Source organism: Arachis hypogaea, chromosome 9, assembly GCF_003086295.3.
Source record: "Arachis hypogaea cultivar Tifrunner chromosome 9, arahy.Tifrunner.gnm2.J5K5, whole genome shotgun sequence".
NCBI lineage: Eukaryota > Viridiplantae > Streptophyta > Magnoliopsida > Fabales > Fabaceae > Arachis > Arachis hypogaea.
In genome coordinates, this window is record NC_092044.1 from 110,415,072 (window position 1) to 110,425,299 (window position 10,228).

Here is a 10,228-nt window from a genome sequence, read left to right on the forward strand (position 1 = left end):
TAATGGTTTTTGTTGATTAAAAAAAAATTGATTCTCAACAAAACCGAAATAAATGTTATGTAGTGCTTTTTTTTGTGTAACTTTAATTACTCAACAAATTATAATTTAAATGATATAATCTCCCCATTCTCAACTAAAAATTTTAGATTTCAGCCCCATTCCTAATTTTAGAAAGAAAAAAAATTTTACTCACTCAAACTTGATGTGTGTTAGTTTAGTGCCTCTTATTTTTCGGATCATGTTATTAGGAGGAGCCGGGCTCATAGAGCTTCTTCTTTAATTTATATGGTGGTTTTCGTGGTGCCCTTTTGTTTCTTTTTCTTTCTTTTTTTCCCCCCATATTGTATATGATGATTGCTTTGATTTTTGTTTGACCAATATCTCTTAATTACAATAGCATCTTTGTTGTCAAAAGTTGTTAAGGCTTTGCTGCCTTTTCCTTAATTTGTTTAGGGCAAGCGACAAATCCAAAATGTTTAGGTAACAAGAACAAAACCGGCCAATATTTAATACACATGAAGTTTTACATACATAATTATGTAAGGTATAGACCGTATAGTATACTAAAATCTTTTGTAATTGCATATACTTTTACATATCCTTTGGTTATTTATATATTATGTTTACACTTCCATCCGTATATATAGTGTTATTTTTATAGAAAAGTAATATATAAAAGAGTAAATTACCATTTGTACTTATAAAAGTTGAAAACACTAATATATCTATTCATAGAAAAAAAATACCATTTGTACCCATAAAATATAATTTTTACAAACAAAATTATCTAAACTCTAAAAAATTAAATAAAATTCCTAAACTACCCTTCTCTCCATCACTACCACTATCATTTCCTTCCCCCTCCTCTCTCTCAATCTCTCTCAATGTCAATAACGTTCAGGTAGTAAGGCACCATCACGCCCCAACATTAGGGAGACAACGTAGATGCCGTCGGCAACGGCGGCATCAAAAGCTGCGAGAATGTCAGAGTCGAAGCAACCGCCGTTCTAACAGACTTTGCAGATGGCGAGGTGGGCCTGCAATTTCAGGAATTTTTCCCTTCATCTTTTGCAGAGCTTCTATCACCAGCCTTGAGTTATACAAAATTTTAAAGTAAAACTTGCTCAAGAGTGAAATGGCGCTTCCTCTTCTTTTTTCTAGCCTCCGCAAGTTCCTGAAATCAAACAACAAAATGTTCCACCGATTCATACCAATAACAAAAGACAGATTCAAATGCATTTGAAAGCAAATTGGTAACGTTTTAAGACCTTAGCATGAAGACGACGTTTTCGACCTATAAAGGGAGCCTTCTTGGTCTTGTCTTTAGGAACGGCGTCTGGTTTGCGTGTTTTGAGGGATTTGAAGGGTTTCTTAGAGGCAGAGAGTTTAGGAACCTTAGAAGGGGATTCATGTGATGCTTCAGTATTAGAGTCCAAAGCTGGAATCTGCTTCCTCTTCTTGGTGCTTCCATCGTCCTGCTTCTTCGGCGCCATTGGAGCTCAAGCTCTGAGCCCTGAAGTTGAGTTTAGTCGGAAGAAGAGAGGGGCTCTGTTACGCAGAACATGAAGCTAAGGTTTTCGACTTAATGGTGAGAGTGTGTTAGAAAGGGAAAGAGGGGTGGTGGTTGGGTGAAGAGGGTGGTGGTGGGATTTGAGATTAGGAAGTGAAAGAGGAGTGGTGGGTGGGTGAAGAGAATTAGGGTTAAGAAGGTGATTAGGTGAAGGAGGTGGTGTGGTGGTGAAGATAAGAGTATTTTAGGAATTTTAGGTAATTTTTTAGTGTTTGGGTAATTTTGTTATGCGAAATCTATATTTTATGGGAACAAATGGTAATTTTTTTTATGGGTAGATATGTCAGCGTTTTCAACTTTCGTGGGTACAAATGGTAGTTTACTATATATGAAAAGATAAAAATTTACGTGCAATTGTATTTGTAAAAATTACTAATTAAGAATTATTAGATAATAATTTATTCAAATGACATATTAAATTATATAACAATTTTTAATTAGTAATTTTATATAAAAATAATCATATGCGAGTCTATTCTATATAAAATAAAAAGATAAAAACAGAATGATATATAACTAAATATAGCTAATCATAATTAGATGACAGAAACAAAGCATTATTATAGTAGAAATTGTTCCTTAGTGTTGTGATAAATTCTTATGTGGATATCCATTTTTAATGAAACTCTCTTTATTAAGGATGATTCTATTAAATGTAATTTGAAAATGTTTTATTATAAATAGAGGCTTAAACCTCTAAATGAAAATACATTACAATTAATAACAAATAATATTCTCTCTTTATACATAGCAATAATACTCTTTTTATACATTACTAATATTTCTTCCTCTCTTTTACGTTGCTACATATATTTACATATATGAATTATCTTTATATATTGAGTAATTATATTGATAGATATAATATTAATACTAAAGTTATCTATTTACGTTTCTTGTTTTAAATCTATTTCCTCTTCCTTATTTATTTATTTATTCTACAACATGTTATCAATCAAATTTGTAGAAAGACTCAGATAACAAATTTTTATTATGTTGAAACTCTCTCATCTTGAATTCAATGCTCTTGATATATCTGGAAACAATTATTTATCATGGATATTAGATGTTGAAATCCATCTTGATTCAATGGATTTTGGAGATACCATTAAAGCTGAAAATAATGCATTCCAGAAGGATAAAGCCAAAGCCATGATTTTTCTTCATCGTCATCTTGACGAAGGATTGAAAAATGAATACCTCATATTAAAAGATCCTGCAGATCTGTGGAAAGACCTTGAAGAAAGGTACAATCATCAACAGATGGTGATACTTCCTCAAACTCGATATGAATGGACGCACTTACGTCTACAGGATTTTAAATGCATAAATGAATATAATTCTGCAATGTTTCGAATCACCTCACGAATGAAATTATACGGGAAAAAGATATCTAATAATGATATGTTAGAGAAAACTTTCTCGACCTTCCATGCCTCGAATGTGCTCCTGCAGCAACAGTATCGAGAAAAGGCTTTAGAAAATATTCTGAGCTAATTTCTTGCCTTCTTGTTGCTGAACGCAACAATGAATTGCTTTTAAGAAATCATGAAGTGCGCCTAGCTGGCGCCGCCCCACATCCTGAAGTAAATGTGGTAAATCATCACCCCAGAAGAGATAAATGGCAAGATTTTGGCAACAAGAAAAATTATGAAAGGAAAATGAATTATGTTCAAAAGAAAGGATCTCACCAAAAGTGGGATAAAGAAAGAAATAATGGGCAAATTAAATCAACAGATGATAAGTGTTTCCGTTGTTGTGGAGAGGATCATTGGTCGCGTACCTGTCGTACACCAAGGTACCTAGTCGATCTTTGTCAAGCATTTTTGAAAAAGGATGACAAAGGAAATGAAACAAATTTTGTTTCAAATGATGCTGAAAATTCCACTACTCATTATGATGTATCTGATTTTTTTGGGGATCCTGAAGGAAACATTGGTCATTTGATCAATGATGGAATAGTTTAATATGTGAGATTGTTAAGTATTTATGTAAATAAATAATGTAAAGAACTTCTTGTTAAGTTTTATTTTCTATGCACATGAATAATGTATATAAATAATGTTTAATAAAATATTTATGAATTTCAAAATGATTGGATGTGTCAAATTTAAAAATAAAATTTTAGTATATAACATTATGTGTAGTGTTTTTTAGAAAAATAATTTCGATCAAGTATTCAATTTAACTGTGCATACTACTCATTTTATTATTTGTCTTTGAAGAAAATGGCAAGGATATATAATGAAGATGTATGCCTTGCGGATAGTGCAAGTTCGCACACTATTCTCAAAAGTGATATATATTTTACCCATCTTGTGCCAAAAGAAGAATATGTTAATACTATTATTGGCTCAGGCAATGTGATTGAAGGCTCCAAAAGAGCTATAATTTTGTTTTCCGGTGGAACAAAATTCATAATAAATAATGCACTATTGTCTACCAAGTCTCTAAGAAACTTGTTGAGCTTTAAAGATATTCACCGAAATGGATATCATATTGAGACTATGAATGAGGGAGGTCATGAGTATTTATGTATCACAACTCATGATTCAAATAAAAAGGTTATATTAAAAAAGTTGCCCTCACCTTCATCTAGATTATATTATACCAAGATTAGTGCAATTGAATCACATGCCACTGTAAACCAGAAGTTTACTAGCCCAAATGAATTCATAACATGGCACGACCGATTGGGTCTTCCGGAAACAACCATGATGAGGAGAATTATTGAAAACTCCCATGGACATTCACTAAAGAACCAGAAGATTCTTAAATCTAGTGAATTTTGTTGTGCTGCATGTTCTCAAGAGAAGTTAATTTTAAGGCCATCACCAGTAAAGATTGGATTTGAGTCCCCTGAATTCCTAGAAAGGATTCAAGGTGATATATGTGGACCTATTCATCCACCATGTGGATCTTTTAGATATTTTATAATTCTAGTAGACGCATCTTCGAGATGGTCACACGTGTGCTTATTATCTTTTCGCAACCTGGCGTTTGCGAGATTACTGGCTCAAATTATTCGATTAAAAGTACAATTTCCAAAGAATCTAATCAAAGCAATTCATCTTGATAATGCTGGTGAATTTACTTCCCAAACTTTTGATGCTTATTGTATGGATAATGGAATAAGTGTTGAACATCCAGTAGCTTATGTTCACACACAAAATGGGTTAGCAAAATCACTTATTAAGCGCCTCCAATTAATTGCTAGACCCTTACTTATGAGAACGAATCTCCCAACCTCGGTTTGGGGGCATGCTATTTTACATGCCGTAGCACTTATTTGTTTGAGGCCAACGAGTTACCATTAGTTCTCTGCTATGCAATTAGCTTTTGGCCAACAGCCAAATGTTTTCCATTTAAAAATATTTGGGTGTTCGATATATGTTCCCATTGCACCACCTAATCGCACCAAAGTGGGACTCCAAAGAAAATTGGGGATATATGTTGGATATAATTCTTCCTCTATAGTGAGGTATCTTGAGATACAAACTGGAGATGTATTTAAATCCCGGTTTGTGGATTGTCATTTTGATGAATCAAAATTTCCAACATTAGAGAGAGAGAATAAGCTTTCTGAAAAGGAACTTCATTGGAATGCATCATCCTTGATGCATTTAGATCCTCGATCAGGGCAATGTGAACTAGAAGTTCAAAAGATTATACATTTGCAAAGAATAACAAATGAATTGCCTGATGCATTTTTCGATACAAATAGGATAGCCAAATCTTATATACTAGCGGAAAATACCCCAATTCAAATTGATGTCCCAGTTGGACAAATTGCCACCGAAGTAAATACACGCCAAAAGCGTGGCAGGCCTGTCGGTTCCAAAGACAAAAATCCTCGAAAGAGAAAAGAGGTAAATACTATTCCTGTTGGAAAAGACATAGTAGAGATACCTACAGTTGACCAAAATTCTGATATAGTTTTAACGCCAGAAGACGTTCAAGTACCTGATAATTGTGAAAATGACGAGATCTCGATAAATTATGTCTTTACAGGAGAGAAATGGGACCAAAATAAGACAATTGTCAATGAAATATTTGCATATAATGTGGCATTAAATATCATGCATGAAAGTAAGGATCTTGAGCCAAGATCAGTCAAAGAATGTCGACAAAAAAATGATTGGCCAAAATGGAAAGAAGGCATGAAGGTTGAATTAGACTCACTTGCAAAATGTGAAGTCTTTAGACCTGTAGTCCGTACACCAGAAGATGTAAAATATATTAGATACCGATGGGTATTTGTGAGAAAACGAAATGAGAAAAATGAAGTTGTGCGCTACAAAGCCCGACTTGTAGCACAAGGTTTTTCACAAAGGCCCGATATAGATTATGAAGAAACATATTCCCCTGTAGTGGATGCAATAACATTGCGTTATTTGGTCAGTTTATCTGCATATCATAAACTGCATATGCATTTAATGGATGTGGTAACAGCCTATTTATATGGCTCATTAGATTGGGATATCTATATGAAAGTCCCTGAAGGACTAAAGATATCTAAAGCATCCAATGAATATTCGCAAGGGTTATACTCAGTCAAATTGCAAAAATCTTTATATGGTCTAAAGCAATCTGGACGAATGTGGTATAATTGTCTTATTGAGTATCTGGCTAAAAATGAATTCAAGAATGATGATATCTGTTCGTGTGTTTTCATAAAGAAATATGCATCTGGATTCATTATAATTGCTGTGTACGTTGATGATTTAAATATCATTGGAACTCTTGAAGAGATTCCAACAATTATAAAAACTCTGAAAGAAGAGTTTGAGATGAAAGATTTTGGAAGGACTAAATTTTGTCTCGGCCTGCAGACGAAGCATATAAAAAATGGGATCTTTATTCATCAAACAATATACACAGAGAAGATCTTGAAAAGATTCTATATGGATAAGTCACATCCCTTGAGTGCCCCAATGATCGTAAGATATTTGGATGTGGAAAATGATCAATTCCATCCTAAAGAAGAGAATGAAGATATCCTTGGTCCTGAAGTACCATATCTTAGTGCCATTGGAGCGCTAATGTATCTTGCTAATAATACACGACCTGATATATCATTTGTTGTGAATTTATTAGCAAGGTATAGTTCATCTCCAACCAGAAGACATTGGAACGGAATCAAACAAATCTTTCGATATCTTCATGGGACCGTTGATATGGGATTGTTTTATCCCTATGGATCCAAGTCACAACTAGTTGGCTATGCAGATGCTGGATATTTGTCTGATCCATATAAAGAGAGATCTTAAACAGGATATCTGTTTACATATGGTGGAACAGCTATATCATGGAGGTCCACGAAACAGACGATTGTTTCAACTTCCTCTAATCATGCCGAAATACTAGCGATTCGTGAAGGAAGTCGCGAGTGTTTTTGGCTCAGGAGTTTGATCCAATATATTCTGTCATCATGTGGACTGATTGATCATAAGATAGCTCCAACTGTCCTGTTTGAAGATAATGCAGCATACATTGCTCAATTTAAAGGTGGATACATCAAAGGTGATAGAACAAAGTATATTTCTCCCAAATTCTTCTTCACTAATGATCTTCAAAATCAAGGGACAATTGCTGTCCAACAAATCCACTTAAGTGACAATCTAGCAGATTTATTCACAAAGTCACTTCCAAAATCTTCCTTTGAAAGATTGGTACATGAGATTGGAATGCGCCGATTTAGAGACATTAAATGATGTCGACAAGAGGGGGAGACTGTACTCTTTTTTTCTTGGTCAGTTTTTTTCCCATTGGATTTTTCTTGACAATGTTTTTAATGAAGCAGTCCTCATCATTAAAGTATATTGTACTCTTTTTCCTTCACTAAAGTTTTTTCCCATTAGATTTTTTTTTAGTAAAATTTTAACGAGGTAATAATCCTAAATGGTCATCCAAAAGGAAGTGTTGTGATAAGTTCTTATGTGGATGTCCATTTCCAATGAAACTCTCTTTACCAAGGATGACTCTATTAAATGAGGCTTAAGCCTCTAAATAAAAACACACTACAATCAATAATAAATACTATTCTCTTTCTTTATACACAGCAATAATACTCTTTCTATACATTACTAATATTTTTTCTTCTCTTTTACCTTACTTGTTTTAAATCTATTTTCTCTTCTTTATTTATTTATTCTACAACACTTAGAACCATTTTTCTTATTTTCATAAAAAGAAAACAACAAAAAAACACACTGCCTAACTGTTTCGTTTTACCGCAAGAAACGAGACATGGGTTGAGTATAGAGTCACGGAGATTTGAAGATGTTCAGAAATGGCAAGCAAGCTAAGATGTTCAAGGTTGTCAACATAAATATCTAGGGTTGCATATATAACTTTATTTTATTCCTTCAATGCATTCATCAAAGCACCTTTGCATCTATTATTATATTAATAATTAACAATTTAATTTGCATTATTTATTAAGCCATATCATGTCACAAGGAGTTGCTGTCATCACTCCACTCCAATGCTTTTCTTGCTTCAACACCAACTCTCAACTGTATCACTTTCAAATCCCATTTAATAATAATGATAATAATAAGATGGTGCATGTGTCTATATATAGTTATCTAATCTATTTAAAAAAATAAAATTTAATATTTAAATTAAAAAATATAAAAATAAATATTTTTTAAATTTTAAATTTACCATCAAAAAAATTCAACAATTTCGACACCAAAATTATAAGCACAAAAAATTTGCCTAATAAAATAAAGGGGTGTGACGCCTTCAATTCCAGTGATATATATTTTTGTTTTTTTTTTTGTTTTTACCTTTTCTACATTAGATGAATTCCATCAGCGAATAAAGTAGCAAGTTAATTAATACTCTGCCAAAACGTAGTTTCTTTAGGTGATTAAGCTGTTGTATTGATTTGTTTAATCTTTTCTTTGGATCCAAGCATCTCATGTCCCAAAAAGGGGGAAGAAAAATGTTAAAATATTCAATTCAGCAAGATGTATCAATGTGGCATGAGATAGTTCATACAAAGAGATTACCAAGATAATATAGAATAATCATTTGCAACCTTTCTTTTTGCTCTTATGTACAGGAACCCAACGTGTGTGCCTTTCATGCATCATATGAGAAATAGCTCTGCATATATGATGTATGATATATAGTACATTAAAATATTGTATAGTTCATATACCTAAATAGTGCTTAATTTCACAATTTCTACATAAAATGAAAGCATTTACATTGATAATCAAAGTAGTGACTAGTGATGGTGGGTGGGGCTTACGGCATCTGGCTTTGCTTGTTGGCATCACTAAGAGACTAACACGTGTAATCACATGACCAATTCAAAATAATAAGAATGCTCGAGCTTAAAGAAAAGAAAATTAATTCACACATTAATTAATAGTGTTAAGTGTTAACTGTTAAGTATACACTAAGAGCCAAGTGTAGAACCGCGTCGGAAATAACCGACAGCATCAAAATTCAAAAATCAAATCAAGGCATGGAAATTGGGAAATAAAATAAATGAAATGAGAGCTTAGTGACAAGGGTCACATATCTTGCTTCTTCAAGTAATTTGGTTTGCCAAATTCAACTTTTAGATTCCAATAATTTGCCTATTGCTGTGGCCAAAGCTTGATTAGGTGTGGCATTTTACTTTAATTTAAATTATGATCATATACTAGTAAGACTTCAAAACTCACATAACCATCACCTTCCGATCTTAACCTCGTTCTAATCACGCAATGTTTAAAATAAACCTGTATTTGAGAAAAAAAAAGTTCTAAAAAACATAGGACAAATGTAAGACCAAAATCTGAGATCCACAAAAGAATAATTGACTTAAATTTTGTTAACTTATATCGAACTTAGGAACCGGAGTGTTTAAATCTAAATCGATTCAAATTAAACTATTTATTTAATTTAATCCAAATTAAAAATTGATTGAAACTGCCTTAATTTAAATTTGATTAAATTATATTTTTGATAAATTATATGAATTGGATCGAATTTTAAATTTACTTTTTAAAAACGATTTAATTTAATCCTAACCATATAATGTAATATAATATTATTTTATTATTATATTTAAAATTTTATCTATAATATATTTAATTTGTTATACATTTTTGTATATTTGTGAATATTTTATGAATTCAAAAATAAAATTTATTTATTTTAACCGATTGATAATTTTATTTCTATTACTATGTTATTATTGATTTTTTAAAATATTATTAAAACTTGTTATGTCATTATTAGTTATTTAAGATTTAATATTTAAACTTGTTTATGTGTGTATATATATATAATTTATAAAAGCACAAATCCAATCCCATTTGAACTACTTGAAATTGAATCGAATCATCTAAAAAATTTATTCAATTCAAACCATATCACATCTAAAATTAGTATTTAGAATGAATAAATTTTTAACACAAAATGATCCAAACCGCACCGCAAACACCCATACCTACAAATATCATAATCACACTTCTCTTACTTTGTGTGGATAAAAATATCACTTTTTTTGGTCTTCAAAATATATCACAGTATGATTGCATGAACGACATAGACATAACTATGTAAGTTTCTCAAATTAATTTATCATTTCTAAAATGGATTCACTGTGAAAAGATCTTTTACCCTAAAAACATAAAACCTAAACACATATAG